The sequence below is a fragment of the Pristiophorus japonicus genome, chromosome 5 (genome assembly GCF_044704955.1).
Source record: "Pristiophorus japonicus isolate sPriJap1 chromosome 5, sPriJap1.hap1, whole genome shotgun sequence".
NCBI classification, from domain to species: domain Eukaryota; kingdom Metazoa; phylum Chordata; class Chondrichthyes; family Pristiophoridae; genus Pristiophorus; species Pristiophorus japonicus.
Genome location: NC_091981.1, coordinates 186,370,866 through 186,391,943, shown reverse-complemented (window position 1 = coordinate 186,391,943; position 21,078 = coordinate 186,370,866). Strand labels below are relative to the sequence as shown.

At 45.2% G+C, this 21,078-nt stretch overlaps 1 protein-coding gene across 2 annotated transcripts in view; it reads left to right on the top strand.

The window, feature by feature from the left end:
• The window catches only part of cobl (cordon-bleu WH2 repeat protein), a 751,655-nt gene that overhangs the window by 496,127 nt on the left and 234,450 nt on the right, over positions 1 to 21,078 (top strand). The window lies entirely within an intron of this gene.

Below are 21,078 nucleotides of genomic sequence, written 5' to 3'. Positions count from 1 at the left end.
TAGTGACATTTTTTAATACCAAATATAATCACCAAAGCCACTTTCTCAATCTGGACATAATGTTGTTTGCTTTTGTTGAGCGTACGCGATGCAAAGGCAACCGTTTTTTCCTGCCCATCATTCATAATATGGCTGATCACTGCTCTCACACCATACCCAGAGGTATCACATGCTAGTCTTAGTTCACGAGTCAGATTATTTTGGATGGGAAGTGTCGCTTGCATGTGTCTTATGCATTCTGTTGCTCTTTGTCCCCTATCCAACGCACCCCTTTTTTTAATAAATAATGGAGTGGTGCGAGCACCATTGCTCGCCCAGGAAGAAAACGAGCATAATATTGGAGCATGCCTAAAAAGGATCGTAATTCAGTAAAGTTTTTCGGTTCCGAAGCCATAATGATGGATTGCACTTTCTCCTTAAATGGTTGGAGACCATTTTCATCAACCCGCAATCCTAGATAAACCATCTCATGCTGTATGAATGCACATTTTCAGCTTCAGATTATGGTCATTGAACTGTCTGAATACTTCTAAAGGCCCCAAGTTTCCACATGATTTGCTCCTGATTTTTAGGAGCAACTGGTGTAGAACGGAGTATCTTAGAAATCGGAATTCTCGTCATTTAGTTTGCTCCAGTTCTAGTCAGTTAGAACAATTTCACTTTAGAACAGAATTTTTTTTTCAAAAGAGGGCGTGTCCGGCCACTTACGCCTGATTTCAAAGTTTCGTGAGTGAAAACTTACTCCAAACTAACTTAGAATGGAGTAAGTGAAGATTTTTGTACGCTCGAAAAAACCTTGTCTACACTTTAGAAAATCAGGCGTAGGTTACAAATCAGGCGTAGGGAATGGTGGGGGGGCGGTGTTTAAAGGGAAGTTTACAAACATTAAACACTTCAGTTTTACAAATAAAGAGCCATCATCAATAATAAATGATAAATACATCAATAAATCAACCAATAAATCAATCAAAAAAATTAATAAGAAATAATTTTTTTTTTTAAATCAATAAATAAAACATTTTCTACTTAACGACTGCAGCACCGGGAGCCCTCCAACAGCGTGCTGGGATGCCCCCCTCAGTGTGTCTCTGTCAGTGTCTCTATCTCTCTGTCTGTCTGTGTGTCTCTCATTCTCTGTCTGTCAGTGTCTGTGTTTCTGACAGCGAGGGGAGGGGGAGGAGGGGGTTAGAGGGAGAGAGGGGGGGAGCAGAGGGAGGGAAGGGGGAGGGATGGGGAGAAGGGGGATGGATGGGGGAGAAGGGGGGAGAAGGGGATAAAGGGGAGAGGGGGAGGAAAGGAGATTGTGGGGGGGGGAAGGAGATTGCGGGGGGGAAGGAGATTGGTGGGGGTGGGGGGGAAGGAGAAGGGGGAGGGAGGCTGAACGGGCCAGGCCCGACACTTCGGGCAGGGCCCGTCCCCAGCACCAGATTTACAGGTAGGTGGCGTTGTGTCGGGTCGGGGGGGGTGGTGGGAGGGAGGGAGGGAGGTTCGGGTCGGGGGGAGGGAGGGAGAGGGAGGTCAGGTCGGATCCAGTCCGGAGGCGGGGGGGGGGGGGGAGCGGGTGTCGTGTCATGTCCGGGGGTGGGGGGGGGGGGAGCGGGTGTCGGGTCCGGGGGCGGGGGGCGGGAAGCGCGAGTCGGGTCGGGAGGAAGCAGGAGCTGGCCGTGGGAGGAGTCTTATTCACGCAGCCCCAGTGGGGCCTTTCGGCCAGGGCTAGGGGCTGCGTGCTTCGGGCCCCTCCCACACAGTTTCGGGCGCCTGGAGCTACTGCACTTGCGTGCCCACTGTAGCGCGCATGTGCAGAGGTCCTGGCACTGTTCTCAGCGCAGGGACCTGGCTCCGCCCCCTACAGCTCCTGCTGCACTGCACCGAGGGCCAGAGGACCTGCAGGGAGGTGGAGAATACGGAGGTTTTTTTTAGGCACACTTTGTGGCGCGAAAAACGGGCGTCCAGTTCGGGACTGCGCCGTTCTAGGCGCGGCTCGAAACTTGGGCCCAAAATTTCCAGATTTTTCCTCTTTGTGCCAATGGCTATCAACATCTTGATTGTGCAAACAGTAATTAATTCCAATTAAGATTTGATCCATGGTAGCCTGAAATATCTTTGGTGAGGATATCATAGGGCAACTTAATGTATGCATTTAAACCTTTGTGTGTGTTGACTGTCAGATACTGCTGACTATCCTTGTCAATGTTAAGTTGAGCATAGGCGTGGAAGAGATCCAGTTTTGTGAAGACTTTGGCTCCCGCCAGTTCTGCATACAGGTACTGTGAATGTCGGTAAAGGGTACTGTTCATCGTCAACTGCTTGATTCAAGGTAATTTTATAATCCCTACAGAGCTGTACCATTTTGTCTGCCTTTGGAACTACAACTAACGGGGTGGCCCAGTCACTCCTATCAGTCTTCACTAAAACTCTGTTTTTCTCCAACTTGTCAAGCTCTCGCTCAACCTGCAATTTTAATGCATATGGTACAGTCCTTTGTCTACAAAAAATAGGTTTGACATCTGACCTAATCCGAATATGTGCATTGTATCCCTTGATACCTTCGTACGAGTCCTCATACATGTTGGTTAAAGCAATTGAAACCGAACCCCATTGCTCCACTCCCTCCCCATAGTCCTCTATAGTGCTCTGTTTCAAATGACAATTTTCCTGTAAATGATGCAATGGTCACTGCCTCAACCAGTCCCTGTGGCAGAGTATCTAGCCAACACTTAACCATTTCTGCACTACAGATGCTGTACCAATCCAAACGAAGCACTCTGAGCCAATCTTTCCCTATAAGTGTCGGCCGATTGACGTATTTCGCTATAATAATACATAATCTTGCTTGTTGCCCCTGGTATTGTACTATACACTCCATTTGTCCAAATGTCTACAGTTTTTCCCCTGAATATGTTTTCAGCTCGCTTTTAGTGGAAGCCCCTGAAGTTTTTGCAATACACATCCTGACTCATTATTGAGCAATCAGCCGCTATATCTATTGTCATAAGGCTTTGTGTCTTAATGCAAGGAGTATCCATAATAAGGTGGATGAATTAACTGTGCAAATAGATGTTAACGGATATGATGTGATTAGGGTTACGGAGACGTGGCTCCAGGATGATCAGGGCTGGGAACTCAACATCCATGGGTATTCAACATTCAGAAAGGATTAAATAAAAGGAAAAGGAGGTAGGGTAGCATTGCTGGTTAAAGAGGAGATTAATGCAATAGTTACGAAGGACATTAGCTTGGATAATGTGGAATCTATATGGATAGAGCTGCAGAACACCAAAGGGCAAAAAACGTTAGGGAGGGCATCAAACAGGAAATTAGGGGTGCATGCAATAAGGGTGCAGCAGTTATCATGGGTGACTTTAATATGCATATAGATTGGGCTAACCAAACTGGAAGCAATACGGTGGAGGAGGATTTCCTGGAGTGCATAAGGGATGGTTTTCTAGACCAATATGTCGAGGAACCAACTAGGGGGGAGGCCATCTTAGACTGGGTGTTGTGTAATGAGAGAGGATTAATTAGCAATCTCGTTGTGCGAGGCCCCATTGGGGAAGATTGACCATAATATGGTGGAATTCTACATTAGGATGGAGAATGAAACAGTTAATTCAGAGACCATGGTCCAGAACTTAAAGAAGGCTAACTTTGAAGGTATGAGGCGTGAATTGGCTAGGATAGATTGGCGAATGTTAAAAAAACAAGCCTGAAGGCTTTGTGTCTTATGCAAGGAGTATCCGTAATAAGGTAGATGAATTAGCTGTGCAAATAGATGTTAACAGATATGATGTGATTGGGATTACAGAGACGTGGCTCCAGGATGATCAGGGCTGGGAACTCAACATCCAAGGGTATTCAACATTCAGGAAGGATAGAATAAAAGGAAAAGGAGGTGGGGTAGAATTGCTGGTTAAAGAGGAGAGTAATGCAATAGTTAGGAAGGATATTAGCTTGGATGATGTGGAATCTATATGGGTAGAGCTGCAGAACACCAAAGGGCAAAAAACGTTAGTGGAGTTGTGTACAGACCTCCAAACAGTAGTAGTGATGTTGGGGAGGGCATCAAACAGGAAATTAGGGGTGCATGCAATAAAGGTGCAGCAGTTATCATGGGTGACTTTAATATGCATATAGATTGGGCTAACCAAACTGGAAGCAATACGGTGGAGGAGGATTTCCTGGAGTGCATAAGGGATGGTTTTCTAGACCAATATGTCGAGGAACCAACTAGGGGGGAGGCCATCTTAGACTGGGTGTTGTGTAATGAGAGAGGATTAATTAGTAATCTCATTGTGCGTTGCCCCTTGGGGAAGAGTGACCATAATATGGTGAAATTTTACATTAGGATGGAGAATGAAACAGTTAATTCAGAGACCATGGTCCAGAACTTAAAGGGTAACTTTGAAGGTATGAGGCGTGAATTGGCTAGGATAGATTGGCGAATGATACTTAAAGGGTTGACTGTGGATGGGCAATGGCAGACATTTCGAGACCGCATGGATGAACTACAACAATTGTACATCCCCGTCTGGCGTAAAAATAAAAAAGGGAAGGTGGCTCAACCGTGGCTATCAAGGGAAATCAGGGATAGTATTAAAGCCAAAGAAGTGGCATACAAATTGGCCAGAAATAGCAGCGAACCCGGGGACTGGGAGAAATTTAGAACTCAGCAGAGGAAGACAAAGGGTTTGATTAGGGCAGGGAAAATAGAGTACGAGAGGAAGCTTGCAGGCAACATTAAGACGGACTCCAAAAGTTTCTATAAATATGTAAAGAGAAAAAGGTTGCTAAAGACAAACGTAGGTCCTCTGCAGTCAGAATCAGGGGAAGTCATAACGGGGAACAAAGAAATGGCAGACCAATTGAACAAGTACTTTGGTTCGGTATTCACTAAGGAGGACACAAACAACCTTCCGGATATAAAAGGGGTCAGAGGGTCTAGAAAGAAGGAGGAACTGAGGGAAATCCTTTTTAGTCGGGAAATTGTGTTGGGGAAATTGATGGGATTAAAGGCCGATAAATCCCCAGGGCCTGATGGTATGCATCCCAGAGTACTTAAGGAGGTGGCCTTGGAAATAGCAGATGCATTGACAGTCATTTTCCAACATTCCATAGACTCTGGATCAGTTCCTATCGAGTGGAAGGTAGCCAATGTAACCCCACTTTTAAAAAAAGGAGGGAGAGAGAAAACAGGGAATTATAGACCGGTCAGCCTGACATCAGTAGTGGGTAAAATGATGCAATCAATTATTAAGGATGTCATAGCAGCGCATTTGGAAAGAGGTGACATGATAGGTCCAAGTCAGCATGGATTTGTGAAAGGGAAATCATGCTTGACACATCTGGAATTTTTTGAGGATGTTTCCAGTAGAATGGACAAGGGAGAACCAGTTGATGTGGTATATTTCGACTTTCAGAAGGCTTTCGACAAGGTCCCACACAAGAGATTAATGTGCAAAGTTAAAGCACATGGGATTGGGGGTAGTGTGCTGACATGGATTGAGAACTGGTTGTCAGACAGGAAGCAAAGAGTAGGAGTAAATGAGTACTTTTCAGAATGGAAGGCAGTGACTAGTGGGGTACCGCAAGGTTCTGTGCTGGGGCCCCAGCTGTTTACACTGTATATTAATGATTTAGACGAGGGGATTAAATGTAGTATCTCCAAATTTGCAGATGACACTAAGTTGGGTGGCAGTGTGAGCTGCGAGGAGGATGCTATGAGGCTGCAGAGTGACTTGGATAGGTTAGGTGAGTGGGCAAATGCATGACAGATGAAGTATAATGTGGATAAATGTGAGGTTATCCACTTTGGTGGTAAAAACAGAGAGACAGACTATTATCTGAATGGTGACAGATTAGGAAAAGGGGAGGTGCAACGAGACCTGGGTGTCATGGTACATCAGGTCATTGAAGGTTGGCATGCAGGTACAGCAGGCGGTTAAGAAAGCAAATGGCATGTTGGCCTTCATAGCGAGGGGATTTGAGTACAGGGGCAGGGAGGTGTTGCTACAGTTGTACAGGGCCACACCTGGAGTATTGTGTACAGTTTTGGTCTCCTAACTTGAGGAAGGACATTCTTGCTATTGAGGGAGTGCAGCGAAGGTTCACCAGACTGATTCCCGGGATGGCGGGACTGACATATCAAGAAAGACTGGATCAACTGGGCTTGTATTCACTGGAGTTCAGAAGAATGAGAGGGGATCTCATAGAAACGTTTAAAATTCTGACGGGTTTAGACAGGTTAGATGCAGGGAGAATGTTCCCAATGTTGGGGAAGTCCAGAACCAGGGGTCACAGTCTAAGGATAAGGGGTAAGCCCTTTAGGACCGAGATGAGGAGAAACGTCTTCACCCAGAGAGTGGTGAACCTGTGGAATTCTCTACCACAGAAAGTTGTTGAGGCCAATTCACTAAATATATTCAAAAAGGAGTTATATGTCGTCCTTACTACTAGGGGGATCAAGGGGTATGGCGAGAAAGCAGGAATGGGGTACTGAAGTTGCATGAAGGGCCGAATGGCCTACTCCTGCACCTATTTTCTATGTTTCTATGTTTCCCTATTAATCCATTGATTATTAATCAGTATTAACATTCTGAAATCCTGATAAGGAATGTACTGCCTTGTCCTTCATTGCATATACTCAAAACTTATACTGTTCTGATCGGTTTGCACCCAGTGAAGTCTTTGATTATCGTTGGGCTTGTCCTTGGATTTACATGCGGCTGCAATGTGTCCCCTTACTTGGCACCAGTAACATCTTGTCCACTTGAACTGAAACTGTTGTACGGTATGGTTGCCATTACACCTATGACATCTATTCTTCTTGGTTTCATAACTCTCCCTCCGACTAGGGCTTACACTCTTCTACGCTTTGACTGTGAACTGCTACAATTGCCAGTTATGGGTGAAATTCGTTAATATTTATCTCTGCTATCTCCACGAAGGTGGCTATCTTGCAAGTTTTCTCAAAAGAGAGATCATCCATACCTAACAATTTTGATTGGATGCGTTCATGCGTTAGTCCACGTACAAATTTATCTCGAAAAGCCCTATCTAGGAATCTTCCAAAACTGCAGTGTCGAAATAATTTTCTTATGGCAGCAATGTATTCACTGGTGGCTTCATCAGGTCTTTGGCTTCACAATGCGAACTTATAGCTCTTGCTATTTTTATAAGCTGCGGATCAAAATGATTCTCCAATATCTGTAGTATGTCTGAGAATGAAGCATCATGAACCTTTCTCGGGGTTCACAAATTCATGAGGATACCATAATTCTCTGCACCAATCATGACTGACAAAATGGCTTTCATCTTCTTGTGCACTACTTGATTGCTTAATTACGAATCTGCCACACCTGCTGAGACTTCATTGATGTCATTCGCTCTAAAACAATATTTGCAATCTTTCACTATGGGATCTAAACGATTCCTTATTCCTGTCATAGGCTCCCAAATTACTGATGTAACTCATTGTTACATCCATATTGCCGTCTTAGCTTAATAGCCGTTAATCACTCTCAATAATCTTGAATTACTTTTCAATGACTCTCAATGGCTTTCCAGTTCCATTCAGTACTCACAAAAAAAATGGAACTACCAGACTCTCATTCGGGAATCACGCTGCCAGTATATCTTCTTGCTGTGCTCCACTTGCATTTACCTTCTCATAAAGGGAAATTCCACCAAAAATACCTTCATGAAGAAATCCCATCCTTGTCGCCATTTTGTAATGTATTTGTTTCATGGGTTCTTTGATTCAGAATTCATAGCAACACATTGCTATTAATTACCAGTTCATCCACCAGGCTCACAACCACCTGCCTCATCATGGATCCCCCGAACCCAACTAGCTGGGGTTTTATTAAGTCTTTTGAACATCGCGTGCCTGGCTAAGCCACTCCCAACTCAACAGCTCTACAAACCTGTGAACATACTCACAGATGCATACATTACAGGTTACCTTCTACGTTGGCATGACTGATGCTACATTATATCCCAAGTGTAAAATTGCTGTGCTTGTAGCTTTCATTCAAGCGAATTGTTGAACACTAGACTTCAATGGCTAAACTGGTGAAATAGAGCAGTTGCAAACCAAAGTTTCTTCTGAAGATAGCTTCAGACTTATCTTGTTCAATCAACCTCTTGATTTTCTCCATACACTTCAATATGAAACTTTGGGCTGGATTTTTGGGTCCTTTGCGCCCCAGAGCGGCGAGAAATGGGGCAGTAAGGTCTTCTGTGTCTCGGGTCGGGTTTTGCGGTGGCGCTTAGAAGCACCACCGGGAAGAGCCACGCTGGGTGTGCAACACCTCTCGTTGTGACATTGGCGCGAGTTTTTACTTGCACCCGATCCGTACGCCCCAAAGTGCACCCCACGATGACCACTAGGTAAAACAGAGCGGTCCAACCATGCCGGTGGTGGTGAGGTAGATAAAGTGCAGCAAAGGTAAGTTTGAGTGTTCATTTTTTTGTAGCGATTTGTGTTAAGATGGTGTGGGCAATGTTTTTGGATTGTTCGTGTGAATTTTTTGTTTCTCCCCCGCCCCCCCCCTTCCCCCCCCCACCATTTTTGCACCACAAAAGTTGTATAATGCTTCCCTTTGCGCCTGGCGCAGGGCCCAGATGGCAAAAAATTCTCCCCAGAACGCAGACGTTCCCCGGGCGGTAACTTTCCCGCCCCGCCTCTGTTTTCACCCCAAAAATGACAAAACCCTAAAATCCATACCATTGCGTACTAATTGAGCTTTATTTCACTATGTAGATTTAAGTCCCAAAACCAGAAAGTTATTTGTGTCAGTATTTACTCTTGACGTTTATATTTCTATCCCAAAATAGAAGCTGATAAAATATCAAAATATAAATTCTACCAGGAACCAAACCTCTTGAGTTATATGAAATATTCCATTAGGATTATTACCATTTCCTTGGCTTGTCTTAAAAATGTCGCTGCCATTTGGAGCAAAACTCATACCAAATGTTGCCTGAATTGGTGAACAAAAGTGAGTCTTAAATTTAGCAGAGGTCTTGGCCAGAGAAAAATATAATCCCATTCTTCAAGGTGCTACTGAGTCAAAAACGACAGTATGGGGAAAGTAAAGAAAAAAACACATAGATCCCACAAAACAGACCATTCTTGTTCTTTGAACAGAAAGCATCTTCCACTTACTGAGATCTCATCCATCGAGACTCATTTAAACTCTGCCTCTCAGAGAATCGGATAGTTTGAAAAAAGGAAAGCGTTTTGCAGTCACTTTCTTCTTGTCAGTTATATCCACACCAATACTTCAGGGAAAATCAACTGATAACAAGAGTTTTATAATGACCATGAATACTACTATAACATCAGCACTGTCTTAAAGGCACTTGTCATTTTACCCATGGTCAATTTGGGGTTATTCCTACCTGTATGTTCGGCAGTTTCATGCAAAGAATGCAGGAGAAAGTTCTGTTTTTTGTTAATTCTGACCTGTTAGTATTTTACTCTTTACCTATTGCTGACATCCCCCAGACATTTCTATGAATTTAATAACAAAACACTAATACTGAAATGCAGTGTTCCTTGGTGAATTCTCAGTATCACCTTGTATGGAATGTTTGCCTGCATTTCTTAATGATAAATCTTTCCAATCGGTACTAAATCATTCTAAATGTATACCATAAATGTAGTGTACTGTACTACCTTCAAATTTATTTTAAGCCATTGAGCTTTGATCTCTAAACCTTTGAAGCTTTATTAAAATTTACTGTTATTTTCTTTGAATTTCATTAAATATTTTCCTGTTTCTTTTGTGTGCAGAGAATGTTACACAAACATGACAATTCTATTGGTGGTATGATGATAGCAGTTCTAAGTGAGCTACAGACTTGATGGTTTATTTATTCACTTTCAAAATAGTGAAGATAAAAGACTCAGGATAAATCTGAACAGGCCCAATGGCTCAGCAAATTTATCCAGCAAGCAGTTGAGCAGAACAGACCACCAAGGTCTTGGGATTGATTCTTGATCTGTGCCGAGTTAGCTGATCTCAACTGGGATGGCTCAGTCCCCCTGGGTCGTAGACCAGAAAATTGGCTGGAGCGATCACTTCTGTTCACCATGCAATGATCTCTGTTGGAAGTACATGTGTGAACATCGGGTGAAGGCTTCCCCCACCCCCAGTCCCCTGTGGTTGGGACTCACTGTCAAAGCTCACACCTGAATAATACTAACTCAGAAGGATGCACCAGAGGGAAAACAGCACTGTGAAACCATATTCCAACAAGAATATCAATGCCTTCAGAAAGGGGGACAGAGAGAAAAGTGCTTGGATTTTAAATAAATTGTGACTATATTATCTCTTTGTTTTGAACAGTTGTGCTATGAGATAATGTTTTTTAATGAAATAAACGCGATAGAAGTTTTTCTCACTGTAAAAGTTTCAGCAAACTTTTTACAGGTGTTCCTACAATTTTTCTTCAATTAATATTTCTAAAAATGTTAAACATTGCATATGTATTATAAATGCAGTGCCCATCTGTGTCACTTTAAGATATACAGTAACATTTTTTTCCAGTTTTATTTTTAATATGGATCATGGAGATGATTACATTGTATTCTGCAGAACAGAGGAAGTGTATTCCTCAGCCAAAAAAAACATCCTTGGACCATTATGGTCCGAGCTTTAATACATGTGAAAATATTTGGTGTTAAAGCACAACTTCCTCAGTGGAAATGTTAAGTAATAATGGGATCCAGTACAGAGAGGAAATCTCAGCTATTTTCAACATTAAAATGACTTGGATGTTTATGAGAAATTTCCTGTCATACCCTGAAACATAGCAAAGTTAACATGTCTGAAGATGATTTGAATCCTTTTAATTACTAAATAATTGCATAATGGATGTGGCACAAGAAATATTTAAAATACATTTTTGACTATATTGCTGGTTCTGTTTTGTTAGGCTTTTGGTATGAGTTACTTTTTTATTTCTAAGGTCTTTGTTTCATTATTTATTAATATATAAAATTAATGAAAACTTTATTAATCTGTATTACTGAGTAACAGTAACAGTTTTATATATATATCACAGAATTGAGTTATTAAGTATTTGGCCCTTTCTTTCACACAGTTAGGTATGGGACACAACTCTATCTTCACTTGTTCTCTAATGTAAAAACTGCAGTCATTTATAAAAGACTGTTGTGATGGTTTTCTTTCTCCTGCTGGACAGCAATTAACTACGCGTCTTCAGTCACCACTTATAAGTGAACAAGTTGCAAATCCTTTATATGTGATCTAAAAAACAGGTGTGTTGAAATAAATTGTGGGCTGCAACACAATCTCAAGGTACTTTGCTTTTATAGTTCATGACCTCTGAGTCTGTGAGTTGCCTTAGAAGCTTGTAAAATATTCCAAACCAACTGGGGTATATATTTGCACACATGTAAGCATGCTCAAACACAACTTGAACCATTACCTAATTTTACCAGTTACCGGACTAACCAGGTGATTGAGAAGATGATTAATAGTATGTCTTGATCAGTCATACATTGCCATCATTAATACTAGTGCAGAAAACTTGTTTTTATCAAACTGATTTATACTTCAGACCAATTGCTATGTTCCCACCTGCTCAGTAAAACATATAATTACTATTTTGTCCTTGTGCTAGAAGGTTAACTAAGGTTAGAGCAATGAACTTAGCTTGCATTGTCAATAATTTTTCAGAACAAGAATAACCCACTGTACTTTTAACAAGCGAGGCAGTGTGCAAGCATAAATCAAAATACTGCAGTTGCTGGAAATCTGAAACAATAGCAGAAAATGCTGGTAACAACAGATCAATCAGGAGAGAACAGATTGAACAGATTATCTCTGTCTGTCTCTCAATAAACATATCAGAGAGGAAGCAGAAATGGAATCAGATCATGTAGCAGACATTACTCAATCAAGTAATAGATAAGAAGCATTGAAAAAATAAGGCCTGTAAATAGCTAAAGAAATGAAGTCTGAGGAAAATGCAAGGAAATGGAAGAGATGGAAAATCTAGTTATGAAATTAAAATAGATTTGCAAATGAGGATATTACTAAAGTCATTAAACATGAAAAGCTGATATATAACATCACATTTTTACATCATGAATACTTATGGTCCTTCTGAGCATTGCAGCTCCTCCAGAAGGCTCCCAAAATTTTCAAAATCGTCAGTAAATACCAGGCCTCAAATCGTAGGCAGTCCCTCGGAATCAAGGAAGACTTGCTTCCACTCTTAAGATGGGTCCTTAGGTGGCTGAACAGTCCAATATGAAAACCACAGTTCCAGTCACAGGTGGGACAGATAGTCATTGAGGGTAAGGGAGGGTGGGATAGGTTTGCTGCACGATCTTTCCGCTGCCTGCGCTTGATTTCTGCATGCTCTCGGCAATGAGACTCAGTGCTCAGCGCCCTCCGGGATGCACTTCCTCCACTTAGGGTGGTCTTTGGCCAGGGACTCCCAGGTGTCGATGGGAATGTTGCACTTTATCAGGGAGGCTTTGAGGGTGTCCTTGTAACGTTCCTTCTGCCCACCTTTGGCTCATTTACCGTGAAGAAGTTCCGAGTAGAGCGCTTGCTTTGGGAGTCTCAAGTCTGGCATGCGGACAAGTGGCCTGCCCAACAGAGCTGATCGTGTGGTCAGTGCTTCAATGGTGGGGATTTAGCCTGGTCGAGGACGCTAATGTTGGTGCATCTGTCCTCCCAGGGGATTTGTGGGATCTTGCGGAGACATCGTTGGTGGTATTTCTCCAGCAACTTGAGGTGTCTACTATACATAGTCCATGTATAGAGCCATACAGGAGGGCGGGTATTACAACAGCCCTGTAGACCATGAGCTTGGTGGCAGATTTGAGGGCCTGGTCTTCGAACACTCTTTTCTTCAGGCGGCCGAAGGCTGCACTGGCGCATTGGAGGCGGTGTTGAATCTCGTCGTCAATGTCTGCTCTTGTTGATAAGAGGTTCCCAAGGTATGGGGAATGGTCCACGTTGTCCAGGGCCACGCCGTGGATCTTGATGACTGGGGTGGGGGCAGTGCTGTGCGGCGAGGAAAGGCTGGTGGAGGACCTTTGTCTTATGGATGTTTAGCGTAAGGCTCATGCTTTCATACGCCTCAGTAAATACGTCGGCTATGTCCTGGAGTTCAGTCTCAGAATGTGCGCAGACGCAGGCGTCGTCCACGTACTGTAGCTCAATGACAGAGGTTGGGGTGGTCTTGGACCTGGCCTGGAGACGGCGAAGGTTGAACAGATTCCCACTGGTTCTGTAGTTTAGTTCCACTCCAGCGAGGAGCTTGTTGACTGTGAGGTGGAGCATGGCAGCGAGGAAGATTGAGAAGAGGGTTGGAGCGATGGCGCAGCCCTGTTTGACCCAGTCCGGATGTGGATTGGGTCTGTAATGGATCCTTTGGTAAGGATCACGGTCTGCATGTCGTCATAGAGCAGGCGGAGGATGTTGACGAACTTTTGGGGTCATCCGAAACGGAGGAGGATGCTCCATAGACCCTTGCGGTTGACAGTATCAAAGGCCTTTGTAAGGTCGAATAAGGCCATGTATAAGGGCTGATGCTGTTCCCTGCATTTTTCCTGCAGCAGTTGCGCTGCAAAAATCATGTCCATTGTGCCCCGTAGGGGACAAAATCCGCACTGTGACTCTGGGAGGAGCTCCTCAGCCACAGGGAGAAGATGGTTGAGGAGAACTCTTGCAACAACTTTCCCAGTGGCTGATAGCAGGGAGATTCCTCTGTAGTTGCCGCAGTCGGACTTGTCCTCTTTTTTAAAGATGGTCACGATCATTGCATCTCTGAGCTCTCGCGGCATGCTCTCCTCCCTCCAAATGAGAGAGATGAGGTCATGTATTCGCGCCAACAGTGCCTCTCCGCCATACTTCAGTGCCTCAGCAGGGATTCCATCTATTATGTATGTAAACATTGCAACTGTGTAAGACTTGCCACCAGAGGGCGCAATCGTTGGAGGCCCAAGAGTCACATGCACACCTCATGCAAGGGAGTATAAAAGATTGTCTGCCTTGCTGCTTAGGCATTCTGGAGTTTTATTAAAGAGACTAAGATCACATCACTTTGAGCATCGAGTATACAGTCTTGTGGAGTTATTCTGAACATAACAATTGGCGACGAGTAACAGATCACAAACTTTCACGCGGTTATGGCTGCCGTTGGTATTCTTGAGAGATTTGTTGAGGGTGATGATTGGGAAGCCTTCGTTGAGCGTCTTGACCAGTACTTCGTGGCCAACGAGCTGGATGAAGACAGTAAAGCGGTCAAGCACATGGCGATTCTCCTCACCGTTTGTGGGTTTACGATATATGGTCTCATCAAAAATCTGCTAGCACTGACGAAATCACCGTTTGTGGGTTAACGATATTTGGTCTCATCAAAAATCTGCTAGCATCGACGAAACCAACGGAAAAGACATATGCAGAGTTGTGCACACTGGTTCGGGAACACCTCAAGCCGAAGGAGAGCATCTTAATGGCCAGGTATCGCTTTTATATGCATCATCGATCCGAGGGCCAGGACTTGGCGAGCTATGTCGCCGACCTAAGACGCCTTGTGAGACCGTGCGAATTTGCTCGATTTTTGAGGGAAATGTTGTGGGACTTTTTCATGCTTGGAATCGGTCCCAAGGTCATTCTTCGCAAGCTGCTGGCTGCTGAATCCCCAGATCTGAGCAAGGCCATCACAATAGTCCAGGCTTTCATGTGCACGAACGATAATACCAGACAGATAACTTCTCAGCATCGAAGCTCACCTGCAAGTAAATAACGTCCTTAGCAGGCGGAACTGCATATGGCAGGGCCTACACGTTTGCAGCTGCAAGATCTAGGATGACTCTAAAGGCCCAAGTTTCGAGCCACGCCTAGAACGGCGCAGTCCCGACCTGGACGCCTGTTTTTCGCGCCACAAAGTGCGCCTAAAAAATCCTCCAGATTCTCCGGCTCCCTGCAGGTCGTTTGCAGCTCGGCGCAGCACAGCAAGAGCAGTAGGGGGCGGAGCCAGGTCCCTGCGCTGAAAACGGTGCCGGGACCTCTGCACATGCACGCTACAGTGAGTGCGCATGTGCAGCAGCTCCAGGCGCCCAAAACTGTGTGGGAGGGGCCGAAGCACGCAGCCCCTAGCCCTGGCCGAATGGCCTCACTGGGGCTGCGTGAATAAGGCTCCTCCCACGGCCAGCTCCTGCTTCCTCCCGACCCGACTCGACTCCCGCTTCCCGCCTCCCGCCTCCGGACCGGACCCGACACCGACCCCGACTCCCGCTTCCCCCTCCACCCCTCTGGACCGGACCCGACCCCGACCCAGACCCAGACCCGACTCCTGCTTCCCCCGCCCCCCCCCCCCGCCCCCGGACCGGACCCGACCCGACCCGAGCCCCCAGACTGGACCCAACCCGACTCCCGCTTCCCCCCCCGCCTCGGGACCGGACCCGACACCGACCCGACTCCCTCTTCCTCCGCCCTCGCCCCCAGACTGGATCCGACCTGACCTCCCTCCCCCCGACCTGACCTCCCTCTCCCTCCCTCCCCCCGACCCGAATTGATGATGGCTCTTTATTTGTAAAACTGAAGTGTTTAATGTTTGTAAACTTCCCTTTAAACACCGCCCCCCACCATTCCCTACGCCTGATTTGTAACCTACGCCTGATTTTCTAAAGTGTAGACAAGGTTTTTTCGAGCGTACAAAAATCTTCACTTACTCCATTCTAAGTTAGTTTGCAGTAAGTTTTCACTGACGAAACTTTGAAAACAGGCGTAAGTGGCCGGACACACCCCCTTTTGAAAAAAAAATTCTGTTCCAAAGTGAAACTGTTCGAACTGACTAGAACTGGAGCAAACTAAATGACGAGAATTCCGATTTCTAAGATACTCCGTTCTACACCAGTTGCTCCTAAAAATCAGGAGCAAATCATGTCGAAACTTGGGGCCTAAGAATCTGCCATCGGGCGTGAATGCAAATCCATTAGCACCATGTTGGCGCTGCGGGGGTAATCATCGAGCCCATCAATGTCGATTCAAGCACTACGTGTGCAAAGGCTGCGAAACAATGGGGCACATCCAATGAATGTGCAAGAGTGCTGCAACTCACCACATGGCAGAGTCAGCAGAGGATGATCGATCCGGCGCAGATCATGCAGAACAAATAAGAAAGGCAACTCGACCCGATGAAGAAGTGTATGGGGTACACACCTTCACCACCAAGAGCCCTCCTATCATGCTGAAAGTCAAATTGAACAGTATCCCGGTATCAATGGAGTTGGACACAGGGGTGGGTCAGTCAATTATGAGTCAGAAGGCTTTTGAGAATCTGTGGGGCAACAAGAACGAAGGCCCAAGCTGAGCCCAATTCAGATAAAGCTGCGCACCTACACCAAAGAGCTCATACCAGTCATTGACAGAGCAGCAGTTAAGGTATCGTATGATGGAGCTGTGCATGATTTATCACTGTGGATTGCACCAGGCGATGGCCCAATGCAATTTGGCAGAAGCTGGCTGGGAAAGATTTGATGGAACTGGGACGACATCAAAGCACTATCTTCAGTGGATGATGCCTCGTGCGCCCAAGTGCTGAGCAAGTTTACGTCGCTATTTGAACCAGGCATCGGCAACTTCAAAGGCACCATGGTGCAGATCCATCTAGTCCCCGATGCAAGGCCTGTTCACAAGGCTCAAGCGGTTCCATATATGATGAGGGAGAAAGTTGAGATCGAACTGGACAGACTTCAATGAGAGGGAATCATATCACAGGTCGAGTTCAACAAGTGGGCCAGTCTGATTGTTCTGGTGTTGAAAAGCGATGGCACGGTCAGAATCTGCGTAGACTACAAGGTAACGATCAACAGAGTCTCGTTAAAGAACCAGTACCTGCTACCCAAGGCGGATGACCTGTTCGCAACGTTAGCAGGGGGGAAGTCGTTCACCAAGTTGGACCTAACCTCCGCCTACATGACAGAGGAGCTGGCTGAATTTTCAAAAAGATTGAGGTGCATCAACACACACAAAGGACTGTTCATACACCACAGGTGCCCTTTTGGGATTCGCTCGGCTGCTGCCATCTTCCAGAGGAACATGGAGAGTCTGCTGAAATCGGTTCCGTGCATTGTTGTGTTTCAAGACAACATCCTGATCACTGGTCGTGACATCACCGAACACCTGCACAACCTGGAAGCGGTTCTAAGTTGACTAGATAGAGTGGGACTAGGGCTGAAATGCTCCAAGTGTGTTTTCTTGCTGCCAGAGGTTGAATTTTTGGGGAGAAAGATTGCGGCAGACGGCATCAGACCCATGGACTCAAAGACAGAGGCCATCAAGAATGCACCCAGATCACAGAATGTGACGGAGCTACGTTCGTTCCTGGGACTCCTCAACTATTTTGATAACTTTCTACCCAGGTTAAGCACTTTGCTGGAACCGTTGCACATGTTGCTACGTAAGGGTGATGACTGGGTTTGGGGTAAATTTCAAGAGACAGCATTTGAGAAGGCCAGAAACCTACTTTGTTCCAATAAGTTACTTGTATTGTGTGGCCCCTGTAAACGATTAGTGCTAGCTTGTGATGCATCTTCGTACGGGGTCGGCTGTGTGTTACAGCAAACCAATGTATCGGGCAAACTTCAACCGGTTGCATACGCGTCTAAAACATAAGAACATAAGATTTAGGAACAGGAGTAGGCCATCTAGCCCCTCGAGCCTGCTCCGCCATTTAACGAGATCATGGCTGATCTGGCCGTGGACTCAGCTCCACTTACCTGCCCGCTCCCCGTAATCCTTAATTCCCTTATTGGTTAAAAATCTATCTATCTGTGACTTGAATACATTCAATGAGCTAGCCTCAACTGCTTCCTTGGGCAGAGAATTCCACAGATTCACAACCCTCTGGGAGAAGAAATTCCTTCTCAATTCGGTTTTAAATTGGCTCCCCCGTATTTTGAGGCTGTGCCCCCTAGTTCTAGTCTCCCCGACCAGTGGAAACAACCTCTCTGCCTCCATCCTGTCTATCCCTTTCATTATTTTAAATGTTTCTATAAGATCACCCCTCATCCTTCTGAACTCCAACGAGTAAAGACCCAGTCTACTCAATCTATCATCATAAGGTAACCCGCTCATCTCCGGAATCAGCCTAGTGAATCATCTCTGTACCCCCTCCAAAGCTAGTATATCCTTCCTTAAGTAAGGTGACCAAAACTGCATGCAGTACAACAGGTGCAGCCTCACCAATACCCTATACAGTTGCAGAAGGACCTCCCTGCTTTTGTACTCCATCCCTCCCACAATGAAGGCCAACATTGCATTCGCCTTCCTGATTACCTGCTGCACCTGCAAACTAACTTTTTGGGATTCATGCACAAGGACCCCCAGGTCCCTCTGCACCGCAGCATGTTGTAATTTCTCCCCATTCAAATAATATTTCCTTTTACTGTGTTTTTTCCCAAGGTGGATGACCTCACTTTCCGACATTATAATCCATCTGCCAAACATTAGCCCATTCGCTGAACCTATCTAAATCTCTTTGCAGCCTCTCTGTGTCCTCTACACAATCCGCTTTCCCACTAATCTTTGTGTCATCTGCAAATTTTGTTACACTACACTCTGTCCCCTTTTCCAGGTCATCTATGTATATTGTAAACAGTTGTGGTCCCAGCACCGATCCCTGTGGCACACCACTAACCACTGATTTCCAACCCGAAAAGGACCCATTTATCCCGACTCTCTGCTTTCTGTTAGCCAGCCAATTCTCGATCCAGTCAGAATCAGGGGAAGTCATAACGGGGAACAAAGAAATGGCGGACCAATTGAACAAGTACTTTGGTTCGGTATTCACGAAGGAGGACACAAACAACCTTCCGGTTATAAAAGGGGTCGGGGGGTCTAGTAAGGAGGAGGAACTGAGGGAAATCCTTATTAGCCGGGAAATTGTGTTGGGGAAATTGATGGGATTGAAGGCCGATAAATCCCCAGGGCCTGATGGACTGCATCCCAGAGTACTTAAGGAGGTGGCCTTGGAAATAGTGGATGCATTGACAGTCATTTTCCAACATTCCATTGACTCTGGATCAGTTCCTATAGAGTGGAGGGTAGCCAATGTAACCCCACTTTTTAAAAAAGGAGGGAGAGAGAAAACAGGGAATTATAGACCGGTCAGCCTGACATCGGTAGTGGGTAAAATGATGGAATCAATTATTAAGGATGTCATAGCAGTGCATTTGGAAAGAGGTGACATGATAGGTCCAAGTCAGCATGGATTTGTGAAAGGGAAATCATGCTTGACAAATCTTCTGGAATTTTTTGAGGATGTTTCCAGTAGAGTGGACAAGGGAGAACCAGTTGATGTGGTATATTTGGACTTTCAGAAGGCGTTCGACAAGGTCCCACACAAGAGATTGACGTGCAAAGTTAGAGCATATGGGATTGGGGGTAGTGTGCTGACATGGATTGAGAACTGGTTGTCAGACAGGAAGCAAAGAGTAGGAGTAAATGGGTACTTTTCAGAATGGCAGGCAGTGACTAGTGGGGTACCGCAAGGTTCTGTGCTGGGGCCCCAGCTGTTTACACTGTACATTAATGATTTAGATGAGGGGATTAAATGTAGTATCTCCAAATTTGCGGATGACACTAAGTTGGGTGGCAGTGTGAGCTGCGAGGAGGATACTGTGAGGCTGCAGAGCGACTTGGATAGGTTAGGTGAGTGGGCAAATGCATGGCAGATGAAGTATAATGTGGATAAATGTGAGGTTATCCACTTTGGTGGTAAAAACAGAGAGACAGACTATTATCTGAATGGTGACAGATTAGGAAAAGGTGAGGTGCAAAGAGACCTGGGTGTCGTGGTACATCAGTCATTGAAGGTTGGCATGCAGGTGCAGCAGGCGGTTAAGAAAGCAAATGGCATGTTGGCCTTCATAGCAAGGGGATTTGAGTACAGGGGCAGGGAGGTGTTGCTACAGTTGTACAGGGCATTGGTGAGGCCACACCTGGAGTATTGTGTACAGTTTTGGTCTCCTAACCTGAGGAAGAACATTCTTGCTATTGAGGGAGTGCAGCGAAGGTTCACCAGACTGATTCCCGGGATGGTGGGACTGACATATCAAGAAAGACTGGATCAACTGGGCTTGTATTCACTGGAGTTCAGAAGAATGAGAGGGGACCTCATAGAAACATTTAAAATTCTGACGGGGTTAGACAGGTTCGATGCAGGAAGAATGTTCCCAATGTTGGGGAAGTCCAGAACCAGAGGTCACAGTCTAAGGATAAGGGGTAAGCCATTTAGGACCGAGATGCGGAGGAACTTCTTCACCCAGAGAGTGGTGAACCTGTGGAATTCTCTACCACAGAAAGTTGTTGAGGCCAATTCACTAAATATATTCAAAAAGGAGTTAGATGAGGTCCTTACTACTAGGGGGATCAAGGGGTATGGCGAGAAAGCAGGAATGGGGTACTGAAGTTGAATGTTCAGCCATGAACTCATTGAATGGCGGTGCAGGCTAGAAGGGCCGAATGGCCTACTCCTGCACCTATTTTCTATGTTTCTATAATACATTTCCTCTGACTCTGCGTACCTTTATCTTCTGCAGTAACCTTTTGTGTAGCACCTTATCGAATGCCTTTTGGAAATCTAAATACACCACATCCATCGGTACACCTCTATCCACCATGCTCATTATATCCTCAAAGAATTCCAGTAAATTAGTTAAACATGATTTCCCCTTGATGAATCCATGCTGCATCTGCTTGATTGCACTATTCCTATCTAGATGTCCCGCTATTTCTTCCTTAATGATAGTTTCAAGCATTTTCCCCACTACAGATGTTAAACTAACCAGCCTCTAGTTACCTGCTTTTTGTCTGACCCCTTTTTTAAACAGAGGCATTACATTAGCTGCTTTCCAATCCGCTGGTACCTCCCCAGATTCCAGAGAATTTTGGTAGATTATAACGAATGCATCTGCTGTAACTTCCGCCATCTCTTTTAATACCCTGAGATGCATTTCATCAGGACCAGGGGACTTGTCTACCTTGAGTCCCATTAGCCTGTCCAGCACTACCCCCCTAGTGA